Source organism: Lactuca saligna, chromosome 8 (assembly GCF_052625555.1).
Source record: "Lactuca saligna cultivar CGN05327 chromosome 8, ASM5262555v1, whole genome shotgun sequence".
Lineage (NCBI taxonomy): Eukaryota > Viridiplantae > Streptophyta > Magnoliopsida > Asterales > Asteraceae > Lactuca > Lactuca saligna.
Window position 1 is genome coordinate 104,471,030 of NC_136424.1, and position 23,078 is coordinate 104,494,107.

Here is a 23,078-nt window from a genome sequence, read left to right on the forward strand (position 1 = left end):
ATCTCCCATATCCACTCCCAGTCTGAATAATCACAACTGGATAACTGATAAAGGCAAAAACACACTCTGCTACGAATCATGGTACCCGAACCATGTTATTTCTCCTCATCATGCTGCGTAGAACCTCCATAATTCTCCATGTTTCGTGTACGGTTCTCTACTTTCAGTAATACAGGCCCATACTACCTGCCACATCTACCCATACGTTCCACACAAATCGTCCCAGATTTTCTAAGTAGTTTCTCAACATTCTCGATCACCATTCCCATTACATATGTTCGCTCTCAAGCGAATACTCACCTGTAAACAACATACTCACCTCGGACTAGAATTATTCCCTAGTTTCATAAACTTCTCTTCCATCAACTGCTGATGAACTCCTCGTGATGTCATCCATCTACCTCCTAAATATCGTCATATTCACTTAGTAACTGACTCCCATGATTCGAGAGTTCCACAAAGCACAAAACAAACAACATTTGGGCATCAAAGAACCAACACATGAAACCACTCTAGCATACCACTCCACTCGCTCTTTTCATAACTCAAAAGGCGTCATTGAACTCAGGCAATCTTACCTCTCATGGATCTCTAACTACTCTCTTGGTAGGTTCCTCAAATTCTCGTCTAGGTATCTCTCCTGGATTACTCCTTGACTCAAGAATCCCTCTAAAAGATTACTACTAGGTACTTCTACTCAGTACATACATAGAAAATAGCAAATAATATTAGTCAATAGCTTCCCCTAGGCTAAGGCATCATGGCTTACGCAACTCTAGCCCTAATTTCTGAAATATCGAGCTTATCCTCTAGCATGCAGCTCTAAAATATCATAAATATCTCATAATATAAACAAATGATGGTATTTTGGGAAATCACCATTCGGGTTTTGGCTGATTGTATACACTGCATGATCTCGTTTTCTCTTTAAAACTCTTACTCATTTTAGAAAAATAAATTATTTTTAGAAAATTTTCTCAAATCCTCGGTTTGAGTTCAAACATACCCGAGAGCTCATCTGAATCCCTGAAACCAAGGCTCTGATACCAACTTGAAACACCTTAAATTTTCAAACATTTTTTTTTAATTTTAGAATCACATAAATCTCGACAAAACATATCACAAATTCTCCAAAATGTCAAAATATTAAAAACACATGTTCATATTTATTTGAATAAAATCCAGGATCCTCGGAAACATAATTCTAGCTCGTGTGTACAATCAAGTCGACGCCTACCCGTGATCCTAAGAAGTACCTGAAACACATAACACATAACACGGTAAGCACGAAACTTAGGGAATCCCCACAATACCACACACATCTCATTATGTCACATCCCAAAACTGGAATGGCAGAAACATTCTAAGGTGGAGGATGTCATGTACAATATCATAACAATGCAATATAGTAAATCAAGCAACAACATCCATTGCATTAAATAGTATAGTTAATACATGTGTGTTCTTTGTAAAGTTAAATGACACCAAAAATGAATGTGTATCAAAAGAATAAGACGAGTCTTGAATAAGCTCCGCCTTTGCAAAACCTGGCCATCTATACCTGTCTACTGGTGACCTGAGGATACAAGTTATTTTGAAAGAGAAGATCAGCATTTAAGCTGGTGAGTTCATAAGGAGTTTAGTGTCATTATTGTTGTATTTACTTCATAAAATGGTTTATGGATGTATCATAAAAAGGTTTGCTTGTTTTCCCAGAAAATCCTATATTTTCTGTTTGTAATGAAAATGTAGTCTTCTACCAAGATGGTACCGTTTGTTGCTTGTTCTCTTATAGCAATCTGAATGAAATGTTTATACTAATGAATAATACTCAATTATTAGATTACCATCTTATAATCGGGTTGGTTACCATAGATGAAAATGTGATAAGGTTGTAATCATGCTTGATCGACCTAGTGTAAGTACATGACGTTTTTCAGGTGTCGAAAAGGTATGACATTTGTTCACCTGTGGCCCTACAGATCCCATTATAGCTAACAACGAGGCATGGAATGGTCAATCCCGTATAGATCTATACAAAAACTCACACTCTCCCTCTAGGAGACTATGATTACAAAAACATGACACAACAAGTGTATTGATGTGCCGTGAAATAGTATCTCACATTATTGTTATCTTGTTCTAGTTATAGTGTAAATGTTCCTTTTGTAAATAAATATGTTCTTGTTTGTAAATGTAAATGTTACTTTTTGTTCTTGTATAGTATTAATGATCCGACTCATGTTATAGACTGACTCATGTAAGTTTAATTGTTGGAGAAGAGTAAATAGTAATTCTCTAAACTCCTATTATAGTTTTCTAGCATGTTTGTTGTATAACAGACTTGTTGAAAGACTCACGTGTTAATCATAAATGATTAAGTTAATTATATCCTTGAAATGAGGTTTAATATTCTTATAACTATTTAGTATGTATAATTATAAGTTAATCGACTGTCGTACTAGTGAATCCTACCCTAAGCCCGCAGCCAAACAAGGAACGGGTGGCAAGGTTTTTAAGATTAGTCCTACGTCCATTAAAGAATATTTATACTGAAATATTTATATGAAGATGATTTTGAAAGTAAAAGGGTTTTATAAGTAATTTTAAATAAAGAGCTTTGAAAATGAAGTTTAATAGTGTTTTGAAAACAGTAAAGTTTTTATGTATGCAAGAATTTAAATGTAAAACTAAACACAATTGTATTGTGTTTCGACTTGTATCCCCCCCCCCCCCCCCCCAGCTAAAAACATTTAAAACATGTAAAAGTTCGATTGTAGTGTATGAACTCACCTGCAGTGAGTGGTTCGAAAGGAAGAATTGATATAGGATGGAAAGTGTCAAGTGAAGCCTCAAGCACAAACGGATCCTATTAAGCACACACTGATATATATATATATATATATATATATATATATATATATATATATATATGTATGTATGTATGTATATATATATATATATATATATATATATATATATGTATGTATATATATAAGTAGTGTATATAACAACTAATCATGTATGGAAAACACCCTTAGAAACTAGGAATCAGTCATAATATAGTGTATCAATCACATATGATTGATGAAAGGGAGTTCACGGCCACACTTATGCGTGTTTACGAGACTATGTGTGTTTACGGTCAATAACACTTGAAGTGTTCACAGCCGTAAACTTGGTCTATGGGGAGTTTACGGTCATGGATGAAGGGTTCTCAGCCACCATGATCTTATGAAGGGTTTACGACCATCATGAAGGGTTTACGACTGTAAACTCTTGAAGATCATGAATAATATGCATGATTCCAGGTTGGAAAGTAAGTGTTTCTAATGGATACATGATGATAGAAGCGGTACTCACAATTTGGGGAGCCTTTGGGGGTTCACGGCCAAACAAGAACAAGTGTGTGCTCTTGGTGTTCTTAGAGATCTAACCCAAAAAGAGATGAATTCATGGATGAAATCATGGGGTTTTAATAGATTAAGAAAGATATCAACTTATAATTGGAAGAATCACTTACAAATTTGACTAGAAATGGAAGTGTTCTTGATGATACTTGAGAAAGAAATGAGTGTTCTTGACTTGGATGTGTAAGAAGTGAAGAAAAATGAGGGAATATCATATCTAAGGGTGGAATTCACGACCAGACAAGAGTTTACGGCCGTAAGCTCTAGTTTGCGGCTGTAAACTCCAAATGATGCAGTTTTCTGGCTTGAATGTTGCACAATGAAATCTAGTAGATACTTCCTAACACCCAATCCTTGAATGTACTAGCCTTTGGACACTCAAACAAACCCTATACAACGTTAAAAGGTAGCAGAAACGAGTCTGACTTTCGATTGAATTGAATGGATTTCTAAGATAGAAATTTCAGGTTGTCACACATTAGCCTCTCATTGCTATATCTCGAATAAGACCCTCCGATCAGTGTATCTCAATGGAACCCTCCGGTCCCACAACTCGGGTGGACCTTCTGGTCCTATCTCAATAATGCACATGATAATATACAACATAAATCACAAGACATAATTCATGATATCACATATCTTAGTATAAGCACATAAGATCAATATATACACAGAATACTATAACAGAATAAGTGACAAAGACATATGGGATCATATCACATATCACATTATAACCAAATAAGACCCTCTGGTCTATAATGTACTAGGACCCTCCGGTCTACAATGTACTAGGACCCTCTGGTCTACAATGTACTATGACCCTCCGGTCATTAATGTAAATAAGACCCTCCAGTTAATAACACGAACCGGTCATGCATAAATTACCACACGGGTAAGTATAGTGAGAAGACTCACCTCGATTGGCGAACAGATCCTATAAATGTTGTTGTTGTACTCCGACCTCTAACACTGAGCCAAACCCACAATTAACCTCATCAGGATCTAAGACCCAACCTTCACATATTAGGTCTGAATATGGTCCACCAAATTGGCCCATAAATAAACCAAGCCCATTAGGCTCCCCAAGTCATAATACCAAATGGGTCCTCAAAGGTCCATTAATAGCCTAATTATGGCTCAATTTTCCAAATTGGGCCCAAACCCTCATATGGGCCTCACCCTAAAGCCCATCAAAATATTCTAGTCCATATGATTGCTCTTGGATGGCCCATCAATAGCCCAATCACTAAAGCCCAATAGAAAGTCCCAACTCAAGGCCTAAGCAAATTTAGGGTTTTCACATAAAATGACGATTAGGGTTAAGTGTTTCCCACTTAACCCATTAAGGACTTATCCCACTAAGTCCATCATTCGACCAAGCCATTTATACAATGAAGTCAGACATAATTCACAATATCAATCTAACAATCCAACTGCAGGTCCTAGTAAAATCCAAACTAACAAACCTAAAATTAGGGTTTTCTAAACCCTAATTAGGGTTTCTAGCCCAATCACCATCCAACTAGTCCAGATCAATCAATTGGGCCGATTATGGTTCAGTATGTCAAGCACCACCCACTACCACCTCAGATAGTGGTGGTCAGTAGCGGCTCATGGCAGCGGCTACCACCTCAAGGTGGTGGTGGTGGGATTTCCGGGCACATAAACACGCATACAACCTCCAAAATACCGAAAATAGTGAAAACACTCAAGCATACACCCATATACACACCCACAGCTACCTTCCACAGTGGCTTGTGGTGGCAAAAGGGCGGCAAAAAACAATAATGGGTGGCAGCTATTATCTCACGATAGTGGTGGTGGGTTGTCCCTCGTCTTTCTGGCAAGGTAGTACGCAAACAACCCCAAAAACACCAGAACATCGTGCAAATACTCAACACCAAAATGTTCGTCCATCTCCCAAATGACTAATGTCGTCGGAATACACAAATATGGCGGCCAACGGGCAGCGACAGCCACAACCGACACACCTGTCGCCAAACCACCGGAAAGATGAAAGAAAGGGATAAATGGGTGCCGATTTTTCTTACCGAGAGCTCACTCTTCAATCATGAATTGCACAGTGATGTACCCCTATCAAGCAATCGGTCTTGGTGGCTCTTTCGATGTCTCGCTACGTCTTCGGCCGCAAGGCGTGCTATGGTGATGCGTATTGGCAAGGCAGCAGGCGGCTGATAGCTTGGTGATGCATGCGGCAACTGAGGAAGCTCCTATAGGGTGTCGGCTAATGAAAGAGACACTAGGGTTAGGGTTAGTCGACATAACATCTTGAAGCGGGAAGCAAATGAGCACCAGGTCTAAACCCACGTTCATTCAAACTTCGATTCCAATATCCAACTACAGCTCCTCCTCATAATTTTTTTTTTCAATCTAAGTCCAAAACTTAACAAATAGCCCCCCATCCTCAGAATTCTTTACAAAGTGAATCCATAATTTACCATTTAGCCCTTGTCTCCTAAAATCTGTTTAAATTAATTCCCATAAGTTACCAAGTAGTCCCTTCATTCATAAATATTTATGAAACCAATCCGAAACATACACTTTTAACCCCCAACTCCGAAAATTGTAACAACTGGCTCCCCAAAAACCAACAGTCCTCTAATTATTATTGACTTTAGGGCTTCTATTCATTTTTAAATCTTTATCTACTTATATGTTTAATAAACGAGATGTTACAAATAAAGGATAAATATGGTGATAACCTCACTTTGCATCAACTTGGTGATGTCGGATTGTGGGAGTAGTGTGAAAGCGGGAGAAAAAAGGGTCGGGTTTTTGGGGAAGGAAACACAGATCCGACTTTCGTGGTGACCGAGACCCCAAATTGTGGCATGTTCTCTATGGATTATGCTCGATCTCAACAAGAGGTATAATTCTTTAATTAAGTCCATTTGTTTTGATATAAAATATATAATATGTTACTATTATTTACATAAAATGTAAGTGTATTGCTACTATGAATAGGGAATGTAAGTACGTTACCTATACTTGTAAAAAGAGTAAACTAGGTTGCTAATATAGATAAAAGTGTAAGTATGTCGTTATTATGGATAGAAAATGCAAGTGTTTGTGTGTGTGTGTGTGTATATATATATATATATATATATATATATATATATATATATATATATATATATATATATATATATATATAAGTAGGATCAAATGAGAACACCAAAAATGTTGAGAATGCGAGAACAAAATATATTCATTTGTGATTCCATGTATTCATTTATAGAGAAATGATAATTTTTTACACCTTTAATTTCAATTGAAGAGAAAAAGCATATTAATGTTGATTGTGCGTAAAAATTTATCATTTCTGCACAAATGAATACATGTAATCACAAATAAGATACTTGTTCTCACGTTCTCAACATTTTAGGTATTCTCATTTAATCATTTCCATATATATATATATATATATATATATATATATATATATATATATATATATATATATATATATATATATATATATATATATATATCGTGTATTAGGTAAAAAGAGTAAACCACATTGCTACTAAGGATAAATAAAATTATATTGCTATTATGGTTAGAAAATGTAAGCGTGGTGCTACTGGGTGATATGTTTTTGTTAGTTAAATTTTTAAATTTGTGTGTTTAGGGTTTATTAAGTTATTAAAGTGGTAGATTTTTCTTTGTTATTATATTGTTTATATATATGTTTTGGTTGTTTAAATTCTTAAAGTGGTGTGTTTAGAATTTGTGAAATTGTTAATGTGGTTGAAATTAATATGTTTAGCTTTCATAAATTCACTTAGTGATGTTTTATGAGAAATGTATGTTGCTAGATATAACTAGGTTGATATTATTGATCGAAAATGTAAATATGTTACTATTATGTATAATAAATGTAAATATATATTTCCTATATTTGGTAAAAATAGTAAACTATGTTGCTATTATGTAAAGGTATGTGTATATGGTGGTTTGGTTCAGTTATTGATTAAAACCGAACCATAACCATTACAATTGGTTAATATATTTCAATAATCATTGGGTGATGGTTAATATTAATTTTTGTTAATGGTTATAGTTCGTTAATGGTTAATATCGGTTAACCAAAATGGTCCAGAATGACATAAAAATAAATACATTTTTCTATAAAAATTGAAAAACACAAAGTCAATCGTTATAAAAAGTGAATGATTGGGTATATATAATTGTATTGATAGAATATTAGTTATCATATCTAACTTTGAATAATTACCTTTTAAAATTTCAATTTACAATATAATTACATATCATATATTTAATATTATATTATATTACAAACATTACTAATATTATTGGTTCGATTCAATTTATAATGATTCCGATTTTTGATGAAAACCATAAACAAACCATATGTATTCAGTTAATCAAAATTAGAAACCCATATCTTTTAATAATGGTTCAGTTAAAATTGTTCGGTTATATCGGCTAATTTGGTTATGGTTCGGGTTTCAGTTAATATGCTCACCCCTACTATTGTGGATAATAAAAACAGAGTATGTTGTTATTATGGATAAAAAACTAAATGTATGGATAATTTTTTTTCCTTAATTTTATTGTTTGATTTAACAAATTTTTTGGTAAAACAAGTATATACATTAGCTAATAGTGTTTGGTTTACTATTTATTTTGTTAGATACGAGACTTGCAAAACCGATTAGATGAATCCGAAGCCCGCCATAAAAAAGAGTTGGATCAATTTTCGAAAAGAACCTGAGGAATCCAAAGCACGTCAAGAAACTATGGAAAAATATATGGAAGAACTTCGTAGAAATTCATGTCAAATAATTAGTGTTTATGGTTGTAGTTTTTGGTATTTGAAACTCCACATAAATTAAGTATATGGATTTTGTAATTGAAACTTTTGTGGATTTCATATTTGAAGCTTTCTAGATTAAGTTTATGGATTTGGATCAAACTTTGTTTGTCATATTATATATTTTCAAATTAGCTTCAAAAATTTGAATTTTATGTAATTTGTAAATAGATGATTTTTGAAATATATTATGCTACCCACACTCTATTCACGGAATCACCCAAAAATAATAATTTTGGGAAATCTGTGGTTAATATTTTGTGGATAAAATCTGTGGAAAACAATTATGTGGAAAATATGTGGATAAACATCTGTGGAAATACTACGCAGTGTCGTAGAGAAACTATCGGAAAACTTTTTGTGTATACTCCATGGGTAATCTAGTCGTGGATAAGCCATGAGCAACTTGCTTGTGGATAAACTTGTGGGTAATTATGTGGGTAAATTGTCCGTGATAATTCGGTGGGTTAGTATGTCCGTGGATAATCCTTCTAAGGATAATCTCTAGGAGAACATTACCCAAGAGTTTTTACCCATGAATCAAGGTTTCATGGAAAATCCGTAGGTAAAGACCATTACCCATTTATCACATCGGGCCGTGAGTGAATGAAGGTGTGTTTTGTTGTGGTGATTTGATCTCTTTGAAGGATGGGGATGGATAAGTTCCTTGTTACTTTTTAATTTTTGGTTGCTCCTTTTCTTATTGTCGTTTGTTATTGTTTCGGAATCCTACGCCATCATACATTAGACTGAATCGTTCAGATATTTTCCCATGCTTTTTTTGTGGGCCTTATGGAATGTCACTACTACTACTTCGTTTTCCATTTTTTTCAATAAAAAAAGGTTGATGTTGACAGTGTTTTTTGTCGTGACGAATTTTATGTTTATGTATCAAATTGAAAAAAATATATATATAATTCTCAAATTAACTTAAGAGGCATGGTAATCACATTCTTAGCCCACATCACCAAACTGATTTACGATAATATACAGTTCCTTTTAGATAATGACATTCGTTCTTTGCACTAACGTCACTAAAGGAACAAAAGTAAAGCGACAAGTTTACTTTAAAAGTTCTAAAGGGATCAAAACACGTTTTTAATGGTAAATATGATTATTTTACCAAATCAAGCAAGATGAACAAAAGAAATAAGATTTTGGAAGCAGAAATTTTTTCAAATTAAGCAGGTGAAGCTTAGTTTGGTGTGATTATATGTCTATCCTATTCCATGATCACTGCCTGCATGCATGAATCGCAAAATACAGCGACCATTAATTATTATCAACAACGCTGTTAGTAAATGCTACCGCCGGAAAATACTTTCCCGGGTAGTTGGTTTAGCATCCGAACCCTTGACAATTTGATGAACGGCGGGGCCTATCGGAGAATTGCTTGGGATACACTGCTACTAGAGATTAACATATTCCTTGCCTGCCACAAGACGTCCCTTCACTTTTCCTTTTTCATACTTTTAAACCCCAGTGACATTTTAGTTTTTTCCACCTTTAATTTCATAAATATCTCTGATATTTTCTAAATCTTTTCAAAGTCAATTAACAAAAGTAAAAACAAAAGTTATTTTGTAAGGATACACACTTAACAAAGTCAAAGAATTAACTCTTATTCAAACATCCACTTAATTTTATCACCGAGTTACATAGATATCCCATGTAGTAAAATAAGTTAAAATGATTTTTAACCAAAAAACTCAACGATATTAGGTGTTGTCTTTTCTTTTTTGATGTCGAGTGTTCAAGTCTGATCTGAAATATAGTTGATATTAAAAATAGTTTAGAAATATATTAGATTTGTGCGTTCTAAAAAAAATCAAAATGATTAATTTATAACCAAATTATATATATATATATATATATATATATATATATATATATATATATATATATATATATATATATATATATATATATATATATATATATATATATATATATATATATATATATAAAGAGAGAGAGCGCAAAGAATGATCAATTGAAAACTCATAGTCTCCTGAGAATCCGAGAACTAAAAGTGGAGCATTGGATAAAAAAATAGATAACCAAGATGCATTATGATATTTTTGTAAAATAGTGGATAATTAAAGGTACGTGGGCATTGGAATTAAAAGGCATTAAGGGTATTTTTAGGGTTATAGAAATTACTCCATACACACACGTCTCCTAGAAACCATTCATCATCAGATCTCTCCCATCAAAGGGCTTCTAGCCGAGCGGTACTGGGTGTTGCCCTCCCTCCTAGAGGTTAAGGGCTCGAGTCTCATTGGAGATATAGGTGGAAGTAGGTCACTACAAGGAAAAAGGCCATTATCGACGACAAAAGTCGCTGGTAAAAGTCCCAAAAGTCGCCGGTAATACTAATAGCGGCGACGCGTCGCCGGTACTGAATCGCCGCTACTACCTCGTCGCTATTGATCAGTTTGTCGCCGCTAATGATAATAGTTGCCGCTAATGACTATTGTTGCCGCTAATAATGTTGTCGCCGGTAAAAGTGTCGCCGGCAAAGTGTCGCTGGTAATTTTTTCAATTTTTTTTAATTAATTTTAATTAAAATTACTTTTTTAATATACCTACATATTATGTTGTTGTGTTGTTTTTTTTACCGTCGAGATTAAAATATATATAAGTTTTTAAACAATTTTATAACTTTTTTTTGTGTTTTTTTCCAATTATAAGTTAACTATATAACTTATTGGTTATTTAATTTGGAGTTAGCTTGGGTAAAAACTAGAAGCTTTCTAGTTTTTGTATATAAGTTTTTAAACAATTTTATAGTTTTTTTTGTGTTTTTTTTTTCAAATTATAAAAATAATGTATTTTTATTTTTTTTCAATTATAGCATCCTACTTATAAGAAAACCACATAATTTTACATAATACATAAGAAGGTGAAATTCACATACTTTTACATACATATTATGTTGTTGTGTTGTTTTTTTTACCGTCGAGATTAAAATATATATAAGTTTTTAAACAATTTTATAATTTTTTTTTTTTTTGTGTTTTTTTTTCCAATTATAAGTTAACTATATAACTTATTGGTTAATTAATTTGGAGTTAGCTTGGGTAAAAACTAGAAGCTTTCTAGTTTTTGTATCTAAGTTTTTAAACAATTTTATAGTTTTTTTTGTGTTTTTTTTCAAATTATAAAAATAATGTATTTTTATTTTTTTTCAATTATAGCATCCTACTTATAAGAAAACCACATAATTTTACATAATACATAAGAAGGTGAAATTCACATACTTTTACATACATATTATGTTGTTGTGTTGTTTTTTTTACCGTCGAGATTAAAATATATATAAGTTTTTAAACAATTTTATAATTTTTTTTGTGTTTTTTTTCCAATTATAAGTTAACTATATAACTTATTGGTTAATTAATTTGGAGTTAGCTTGAGTAAAAACTAGAAGCTTTCTAGTTTTTGTATATAACTTTTTTTAACAATTTTATAGTTTTTTTTTGTGTTTTTTCCTCAAATTATAAAAATAATGTATTTTTTTTTTCAATTATAGCATCCTACTTATACCAAAACCACATAGTTTTACATAATACATAAGAAGGTGAAAGTGACATACTTTTACATACATATACCACATATACACCAAATACAAATACACACAAAATAACATCCTACTTAAACCAAATACACATAATTTCACATATATACATAATAACATCCTATTTATACCAAATACAAAAGTTTCACAATCATATATCACATTTACAACAAACATACATACATTCACATACACACAATAACATTCTACTTATAACAAATACATATAATTTCTACCAAATACTAATATACCACATATACATCAAACACACATACATTGGAATATATATACCAAATGCACATATATTCAAACAAATGCGGAATATACAATCTAATTTTCACATATGACAATTTTCACATAATTTCACATATAAATACAACTTGAAGCTATACAACTAATTGCAATTCAATAACCACAAAAAAAAATTGAATAACTTGCTTCTAATCCAAAACAACACCACAAGTGTACTACCTCTAATGGCTCACAAACACCAAGAGAAAATGGAGAGGCAAGAGAAAGAGATAGATAGATAGATAGATAGAGAGAGATATAAAGAGAGAGAGAGAGAGAGAGAAAGAGATGGGAGAGGCAGAAAATCGGCTCTAGGAACTTCTAGGATCAAGTGGTCAATTTTCCTATGCCAAGGGGTCTTTATATAGGTGTAGGGATTAGGGTTTCAGTCCTTATCATTATCTGATTACTTGCCCACCAAGCAGTCCAAAGGATAACCCTATAAACCTTATCATGGACGAATTCTAAGGCCTTATCCCCTTTAATTCATCCACCCTATCATATAGGGCATCCTTTGCCCTACTTTGAAACTATCACATAATTACAGTTCAGTCCCTCTAGTTCAGTTAACTTCTTTTGATCACAAAATTAATTCTTAATTAATTCTTGACTAATGTTAACTAAACAAATATGATTTCTCTTTTGATATATTATTCTTATAATATATTAATAAACCATAATAACCTTTTTCTATATTATTTCTCCAGTCAAGTTGCTTTGGTGAAGGCAAACCAAAAGGACCATGCACAACCGGGTCAAGTACTTAGCAAATATGGTTACGGGCTTAGACACTAATCTAACAATCTCGGTATCAATTTTTGATGTAGGGTTCATGCTCCCATATATGGAAATGTGATTCTTATTGGGATGCACACCCTTCCTCTAGAAGGTATTGGACAAAGGAAAGGAATGAGTGACTCCATTCCGTTATCCTACTTTCATCTTTTTCAATTACAACATTCTACTTTTAGTTTTCTTTTGTGTTTTCACAGATTTTATAAAACAAACTATTCAAACTGTCTTCAAGTTGCCAACAAACCCAAGTTATTGTGTAATATTTACACTTTTGGCCTGTGTTTTAATTTTTCTTAGAAATTTGGTCTGAACTTTTTTCTTTTACAATATGGTCTTAATTTTTTTTTTTCAAATCAAATTTGTTATGCAGCAATGAGTAGCCACTTTTCATACCTAGATAAAACTTTTGCACAACGTGTGTAGAAACATCATGGTCAGACAAGAGTTTTAGTAATTTTGGAGTTGCTTTAATGGAATCAGAAAAGAAGGCTCGTTTGGAATCTTCTAGTAGCTTCAGTTACACCTCAGCATCCCCTCATTCCTTTGGAACACAATTGATTTCCAAAAAGGAATTTCTCTTTTAAATAAAAGTGTCATGTGTGTAACAACTTATTGTTACAACTCTTTATGCCTTGAAGTTCCTCCTAATGCTTCTACCTTCAGCCATCATACATTGAAGCATGTATGAGGAAAACGATAATGCCATACATTAGGCTTCCCAACTATTTAATCCTAGTTGTCACACCTGCAAATGTTGACCTTGCCAACTCAGATGCACTTCAAATTTCTGGAAATGCAGATCCTGATGGTAGGCGCGGATTTCATTGAGTGATTTTGGTAGAAAAACTAGAAGTAAAGTGAAAGTTCTTCTCTTTAACATGGCTTCTTTTCTTTTTGTGTTGTTAGGTTACAGGACAATTGGTGTGATCACAAAGGTATACTATAACATACATGATTTCAGTTTCATTTTTTTTTCTTACTTCTCTTCCATTATTTATTATTATTCTTCATTTATGACATAATGTTATCCTTTTTGATGCTTTAGTTGGATATTATGGATAGAGGAACCGATGCATGTAATTTTTTGCTTGGAAAAGCGATCCCCCTTCGACTTGGCTTTATTGGTGTTGTAAATCATAGTCAGGAGGTAATATTCTTTGTTCTATTATATATATATATATATATATATATATATATATATATATATATATATATATATATATATATATATATATATATATATATATAACATATGTTATAAATTTTGGAGGTGGAAGGAGTCATAGTGCATAAATTCTTTTAAGATCAAGAGTTGGCAGACTCTTCCTTATTAACTTTAACTGTGACATCCCCAAAATCACAGCCAGAAAAGACCGATTTTGTTTATGCTTTATAAAATCAGAGTACTTCATTTTATAAAAAGGTTGCGGAATTTGTTCCCAGAAAAACATGGTAAATACGTTATTAAAACATTTTCGAAGAAACGTATTTATTTCATTTTAAAACGTTTGGGATGTCATCGTTAATATAGGAACATAAGCATAAACAGAACTTACAATTATTCACACTAGTGGTCTACATCTCTTTAAATCTCTCAGTGTAATTTCACTTCATATCAACACCCGTGATATAAATAAAGTGAGTGGGTCAGGTTGGGAAACCTGGTGAGCACATAGGGATTTCAATCCCACAATGTTATACCATATATATAGTTTAAAATTCACAAAATATAAAATTTCACCATACATATATATAAACAACTCTCATCCCACCCCGTCGATCCTCGCAATGAGGCTATCCATACTCTCGGACCTAAGATTAGTCGTTTTACCTACTCCATACTCTCGGATCAGAAATGAACGAATTTACCAAATCCATACTCTCGGACTAGGGACGAATGACTAATCCATACTCTCGGATTAAAGACGAATGATTATGCCTAATCCATACTCTCGGACTAGCGACAATAGCTAATCCATACTCTCGGATTAACAACGAATGATTATGCCTAATCCATATTCTCGGACTAGGGACAATGACTATGTCTAATCCATACTCCCGGATAAGTGACATATACTAACTTCTATTCTCTGAGTTTAACTCACTTGTACTCGTAAGAATATACTACCCAATATTCCTCATATTCAATTTAGGTCTACTCTTTATCCTAAATTATCAAATATAATCAGGTATGTTCTTTAACACGAATTTCAAGCAACATCAATTAACTCGCACATAAACATATAATTAATACTTCAATCAATACTTGTATTAAAATCATGTTCATGAAAGGGACTATGCACTCACCTGAGAAGGTGGTGACTCGGTATTCGGACAGCGCTTCGTTTACTTTAAAATAATTTCCTTCGACGAAACCTAGTATTATCACCAATAGATTTTAGTCTATTATTCGCCGAGACTAATTAATAGTCTAGCTATTATTACTATTATATAAGCGTTAAAAAAAATACTTATATAACCCATAATAATAATAGCCCAAGTATTTATTATAGGTTCTTAATAACGTTAATATAATTAAATGAAAACTATATTAAAAATAATGTAGGCGTAGCTCACTTACAACGGGTTTTATAGAAAACCAGGCTTTGCTTGGAGTAGCGTTTCCGAGCCGAAAAGCTCTTCTTCTCGGAGCCGTCGAGCACTCCGGGGCTTCCGCCTCGTGCTAGGGAGGTTCCCTAGGCTTTCGGGGGATTTCGGGGCTAGAGAGAGGTTCTAGAGAGAGAGTAAAGAGAAGAAAGAATGAGAAAGGTGTGAAGAAAATGAGGGTGGAGAGGTGGTATTTATAGGGTGAAAACGGCTGAACTTGGTGCCACATGTCACCATCTAGTGGCAAGACTTGGGGAGAAAGCAATGGCCAAGATTGTGCCACATCACCCATTTTCGCACAACACACTTCCGACTTCTAAAATCCGTAACTTTCACATACGACCTCCGTTTTTGACGTTATTTATATCTACGCGTAGGTAAAAATAATATCTAAACCTTTCATTATGACTCCGTCAGCTAATTCTCGACCGATCTTAAATTTAACAGTACGAGGCGTTTAGACTGTTAAATGACCGTGAAGAATTCGTAACTCCTTCATACGGACTCCGTTTTCGTCTGTATTTTTACCTTTGAGTTCCTATTAATGAGATCTTAAACTCTCATTTATTTCACGTAAGCCAAAATGTAACGCCCGGGTTTCAGGGCTAAGCATTTTTGTCAATGTAATAGTCTAGGTCAACTATTGTAACTCTTTTTGAAGTAATAAATATGAAATATTTGAGTATTATGTGAGTTATGTGTGTTTATGTGTTTATTATTTAATTATAAATGTATAATTAATAAAGAATAAAAATGAGCGTCAAAAATTAAAGTGTGAGATAATCCCAATATCTCTACATAAAGTTGTAGAATATGTCTCAAGGTTTCTATACATATAAAGAATGCCGAAATCCGAGCTATAACGAAGAAGTTATGGCCCGCCGAAGTTTTACGGCAAAACCGGCACGGCACCGGGAGACGTAAATAGTGAATTTACGATAGAAGACTTTTTAGCCTTAGCAATCTAAACAAAAGTCGTAGAATATGTTAAACTAAGAACATCGATAAAAAGAACGCCCAAATCTGACTTCGTATGAAGAAGTTATGATTTTTCTAAGATTCGGCTTAGCAGTGCACGGCCCGAAACTCGAATTTTAGTTCGAGCATTTTTTGGCTTACGCGACCTAAATGAGAGTTGAATATCTCATTCATAGGAACTCAACGGTAAAAAGACAGACGAAAACGGATTCCGTATGAAGGAGTTATGAACTCTTCGCGGTCATTTAACAGTCTAAACGCCTCCTACTGTTAAATTTGAGATCGGTCGAGAATTAGCCGACGGAGTCTAAACAAAAGCTGTAGATCTTGATTTTACCTACGCGTGGATATAAAGAACGTCGAAAACGGAGCTCGTATGCAAAAGTTATGATTTTTCTAAGTTTGAGGGCTGACACGCGATAGGGGTGACGTGGCACCACCAGAATTGGACACGTGGCACCACCAGAAGGCCACCACATGGACCAACTCGACGAGTCATGAATCAGACTCGACGAGTCCATCAGAATCCTTCCCTATAAATAGAGGTGCCGGGTTCCCTCATTTCCTCACCCCTCACCCCTCTTCTTTCTCTCTCTAAACTCTCTCTCTAAGCTCCCTAACCCCCCTAAAAGCCTAGGTAAACCCCCTAGCACCCGAAGGAAGCCCTGAGGCTCTCGGAGTCCCGAGAAAAGAGCCTTTCGGCTCGGAAACGCTGCTCCAGCGAAGCCCGGTTTTGCGAAAAACCAGCTGTAAGTGAGCTATGCCTACGCTATCTTTAGTATAGCTTATGTTTTAATATAGTAACATTATTAGGAACTTATAATGAGTATTTGGGCTGTTATTATGAGTTATATTGAGTGTTATTTAACGCTTATATAATAATAATAATAGTCAGACTATTAATTAGTCACGGTTATCGTTAGACTAAACCCTAGTGGTATAAATACTAGGTTTTATCGAAGGAATATCATTTTGAGAGTATCGAAGCGCTGTCCGAGTGCTGAGTCACCACCTAATCAGGTGAGTGCATATTTACTTTCAACTTACACATAGATATGAAGTATTTAATATAAATTACGTGCTATGTGTGCATATTATCTGAATACTTGCTATCTATGCTGGATGAACGTTTTATACATGTTTTTAAAGATTTAAACTGTATATGTATTTTATATCTACAAAATGTGTTGGGTAAAACATGGGTAGATGTAATAGTTGCTGTGTGACAAAATAAAATAATGAGAGGCCTCTTTATAGATGTTATTGATGATCCAGTCATCTAGCGGAGTATAGATGACGACCACGGACTATTCTAGACAGTCCAGTGGAACACTAGCAGGCTCGCAACCTGTAGGTGTTTATTTGAACTGTGTGCTCACCAGATGTACTCCATCCCCCACATGGTTGCCTATTAGGACATTTATTGCTGAGGAATCCCCTTAGCAGTAGTGTCCATCCCGATGATGATCCTTAGGCTAGGTCCCTTATGATAGGTGTTTAGGGACGTAAAGTGAGGATAACGGGAACGGGTAATCGGGTTATTGTTGATTGATGAAATTAATAAACTTATTTATTGTGGGTTGAAAACCCTATGTGCTCACCAGGCTCCCAAGCCTGACCCACTCAATTTTATGTATTACAGGTAGTGGCGCATGAGCATAGGTGTGATGTTTTGGACGAGGGATTACGGATATAGGCCTGTAGATATGAAATAATGTAGTAAGTCTTATATTGTACTGTTTATACTTTTGATCTGTACGAACATGACATCCCGAGTCTTTTAATGAAATACATTTCTATGGAAATGCTTTTGATAAATCTTTATCATATTATTGTTTTGGGACAAATTCTGCAATCCTTTTATTAAAAGATAACTCTGATTTTGAAATAAAGTATAAACAAAAACCGGTCTTTTCTAGCCGTGATTTTGGGGATGTCACAGTTGGTATCAGAGCATTAGTTTAAGCGAACTAGGAATTTGTAGGATTTCTAGACTTAAACTTAGAATGCTAAGCGATGATTGTGAGGTGTGAGCACTAGCTTATTTTAGGAATTGTGCCTAAAATGCTTTTATGTGCTAAATGCTTTATGCATGATATGCTGTTATTTAGTTCGGATCTATGGTCTGTTGCCGACCGGATCTGGAAACCTTATGTGTTTAGGATTCTAAACGTACGACTACGCTATTATAACTAGCATGTAAACGTTTCGGAGTGATAAGGACGATTTAAAACGTCTCTCCTAAATAAAGATCTGAATTCGCCTTATTCGGTGTATAGATCAAGATGGTAAGGACCCGTAGCGGAAACGTAAACGCAAATGGGAATGGACACCAACCCCCCGTGATCGAGCAAATAACAGTTGTGGAAGCCGCTGCCGGACCAATAACGATGGCCGGAGTGCAAGCGATGATCCAGGCAATGTTGGATCGTCAAATGGAGGAAACCAGGCGTTTGCTCCAGCAAAATCGAGAGGAAGCGACTATTCAAATCGAACAGCCCGAGTTGAACGAAGGGCAGACTGAGGAAGGAGACTACAGTGGAACCGTTGGTCAAGCCAACCCACCACTAGTTCAACAAAACAACCAAGGTGATGAAGTCGAGAGGAATGGATGCAAGTACAAGGATTTTCTTACTTGCAAGCCATCGACTTTCACGGGAAAAGAAGATCCAATCGGGGTCATGGATTGGATCTCGGAGATGGAGTTAGCTTTCATGACGTGCGGTTGCAGAGGAAAGCTACAGACCACGTTTGCAGTACGTCAGTTTCGAGGAGGCGCTGTACGTTGGTGGAACACCTTGGGAAAGACTTTAAGCCCCAACAAGCCCCTGCAACTGACATGGGCAGAATTTCTGGTGCAATTCAAAAGAAAATACTGCTCGGCTCAAAACCTGCTAGAGTTAGAGAACCAGTTTCTAACCCTGAAGAAGGGAAGCATGTCAATCGATGAATACACGAACAACTTCACAGAAAAGAAGGAGTTTGCCTTGCGTCTTGTTCCGGATGAGCTGACGAAAATTGATAAGTACGCAAAGGGACTTCCATGGGAGTACGCGGTGCCAGTACGTCAGGCACCTACTTTGGAGGCAGCTATCTGGGCTGCCAAGTCTGTGGAGGACATGATTAAGGGAAGAGCTGCCAGCAAAATCGAGGTTGGCGAGAAGAGGAAATTTGAAGGGTCTGCTAAACCCAACAAAAAGAAGAGCAAGTTCGGTTCAAAAAGATTCGGGGGAGGAAACGAATTTAACTGGTGCGAGAAGTGCAAGAAGAAGCACTCGGGAAAATGTGGCGATGAAGTAACCTGCTACAAGTGTGGGAAAACAGGGCACTATGCCAATGAGTGCACCACCAACAAGAAGGTGTGCTACGAGTGTCGTGAAGAAGGGCATATTGCTAAGGATTGCCCAAAGAAGAAAGATGCGGGAAGGCCCAACATACCACCAAAGCCAAAGGCGAGAGCCTTTTAGATGACGCTCGAGGCCGCGAAGGAGGCAGCAGACGTCGCTTCAGGTACCTTTCTTGTAAATGGTTTACCTGCAAATATACTATTTGATTCCGGAGCCAATTACTTCTTTGTGTCGCATAAATTTGGTGGAAAATTAGCATTACCTATAGAAAAACTAGATAATGCCCTGATTGTAGAAGTTGCCAGTGGCAAATTCGTACCTGTTAGTAATCGTATTAGGAACATCGTCATTGACCTAAACAGAAACGAATTCCATGAGGAACTATTACCCATAGAGTTAAACGGTTTTGACATCGTTTTGGGTATGGATTGGCTTAGCGCCAACGATGCCGAGATATTATGCCGAAAGAAGATAGTTAGAATAAACCCACCCGAAAAGGAATCATTTATGGTGTACGGGGACAAACGCAGAGTAAATTCTGGAATCATCTCCCTGATGAAAGCCAGGAAATGTTTGTCCAAAGGATGTGCATCATACTTGGCATTCGTAATTGATGCTAAGAAAGAAAAGAAAGAGGTGCAGAATATACCGGTCGTGTGCGATTATCCGGAAGTTTTTCCTGAAGATCTTCCCGGATTACCACCTGATAGGCAAGTAGAGTTTCGTATAGACTTATTACCAGGAACAACACCGATAGCAAAGGCACCTTACCGATTAGCACCGACGGAGATGAAGGAGCTCATGACGCAACTTCAGGAGCTGTTGGACAACGGTTTCATTCGACCTAGTTCATCACCCTGGGGAGCTCCGGTGTTATTCGTGAAGAAGAAGGACGGAAGCATGAGGATGTGCATAGACTACCGAGAGTTGAATAAGGCAACGGTGAAGAACAAGTATCCATTGCCGAGGATTGATGATCTATTCGATCAGCTGCAAGGTTCGAGCTACTTCTCAAAGATCGATCTTAGGTCAGGATATCATCAGCTGAAGGTGAGAGAGCAGGATATTGAGAATACTGCATTCTGAACAAGATATGGACACTACAAGTTCTTGGTTATGTCATTCGGACTAACCAATGCTCCCGCAGCATTCATGGATTTGATGAATAGGGTTTGTAAACCATTCCTCGATAAATCTGTGATAGTGTTCATCGACGACATTCTCATCTACTCGAAAAGCCAGGAAGAGCATGGCAAGCATCTACGAGAAGTGTTGGAGGTGTTAAAGAAGGAGAAGCTTTTTGCAAAGTTCTCCAAATGCGACTTTTGGATACGGGAAGTCCAATTCTTGGGTCATGTTGTTAACCAGGAGGGAATAATGGTTGACCCCGCCAAGATCGAGGCTGTAATGAAGTGGGAACGTCCGAAGAATCCCACGGAGATTCGAAGCTTTCTAGGATTAGCCGGATATTATCGACGGTTTATCCAAGGTTTTTCTTCGATAGCTGCTCCATTAACAGCTTTGACCCATAAAGGAGCTACATATACATGGAGTGAGAAACACGATGAGGCGTTCGAGAAGCTAAAGAAGAAGTTATGCGAAGCACCGATACTTTCTCTACCCGATGGAGTCGAAGATTTCGCAGTTTATAGTGATGCATCTGGAGTCGGGTTGGGTTGTGTTCTGACCCAAAGAGAAAAGGTGATAGCATACGCATCTCGACAATTGAAAGAGCACGAAAAGAACTACCCCACTCATGATCTGGAGTTGGCAGCGGTAGTATTTGCCTTAAAAATATGGAGGCATTACCTCTACGGCATGAAGTGCAAGCTCTTCACTGATCATAAGAGTCTCCAGTACCTCTTTAATCAGAAGGAGTTGAACATGAGGCAACGACGCTGGCTAGAACTTCTCAAGGACTACGACTGTGAGATACTTTACCACCCAGGTAAAGCAAATATTGTTGCTGATGCTCTCAGTCGGAAAGTCAACCTTGAAAGAAAAAGGCCAAGAGCGTTAAGAATTGAAGTCGTCTCGACGATTGTGGAAAGTATTAGGAAAGCTCAAAAGGAATCCTTAGAGAAGGATGACCGAAAGGAAGAACGTTTGGGAAAAACGTTAGTGTTCAGTACGAACAGTCGAGGACTGAAGGTATTCCAAGATCGAATTTGGGTACCTAAGACGGGAGGAATAAGAAATCTTCTAATGGAAGAAGCACACAAGACCATGTACTCGATTCATCCCGGTAGCACTAAAATGTATAGGGACCTAAAACCCTACTACTGGTGGCCGACGATGAAGCTCGATGTTGCGAAGTATGTGGCTGAGTGCGTAACATGTGCAAGGGTTAAGGCACAACATCAGAAACCGTATGGGAGTTTAGAACCATTACCTGTACCCATGGGTAAATGGGAAGACATCACCATGGATTTTGTGACTAAACTGCCCAGAACGAAGAACGGACACGACATGATTTGGGTAGTCGTGGATCGTTTCACCAAGAGTGCACACTTCATAGCAGCCAACGAGAAGTGGTCTATGGATAAGCTCGCAAATGCTTACGTGAAGGAAATTGTAAGACTTCACGGTGTCCCTCTTACGATTGTGTCAGATCGTGATAGTCGTTTCACGTCGAGGTTTTGTAGGAGTCTACAAGAGGAGTTGGGTACAAAGTTGTGTTTGAGTACTGCTTACCATCCGCAAACTGATGGTCAGAGCGAAAGAACGATTCAGACGTTGGAAGATATGCTGAGAGCATGTACCCTCAAATTCCAAGGGAATTGGGACGAGCACTTACCTCTAGTAGAATTTTCCTACAACAATAGTTTTCACTCGAGCATCAAGATGGCACCTTATCAAGCCTTGTATGGACAGAAGTGTCGTACGCCGTCTTGTTGGCTTGAAGCCGGAGAAAAGCAGTTTATGGGCCCCGAGATAGTCCATGAGACTGCTGAGAAATTGAAGGTGATTAGGGAAAGAATGTTAGCAGCTCAGGATCGTCAGAAGAGCTATGCTGACAAGAAAAGACGACCGATAACCTTCGAAGTTGGGGATCCCGTTTTACTTAAATTCTCACCGTGGAAGGGACTTATACGATTTGGGAAACGAGGAAAGTTGAGTCCAAGGTTTATTGGACCGTTCAAAGTTCTTCAGAAGATTGGGAACCAAGCTTACAAGCTGGAATTGCCCGAAGAACTCAAGGGTATTCATAA

General features: G+C 36.1%; 1 long non-coding RNA gene across 1 annotated transcript; it reads left to right on the forward strand.

Annotated features, from left to right (window-relative positions):
- Positions 1-13,659: 13,659 nt before the first annotated feature.
- LOC145009104 (uncharacterized) lies at positions 13,660-14,061 on the forward strand. Its single transcript, XR_013663738.1, has 3 exons — positions 13,660-13,742; positions 13,841-13,869; positions 13,980-14,061. It is a non-coding gene; the product is annotated as an uncharacterized LOC145009104 (long non-coding RNA).
- Positions 14,062-23,078: the final 9,017 nt, after the last annotated feature.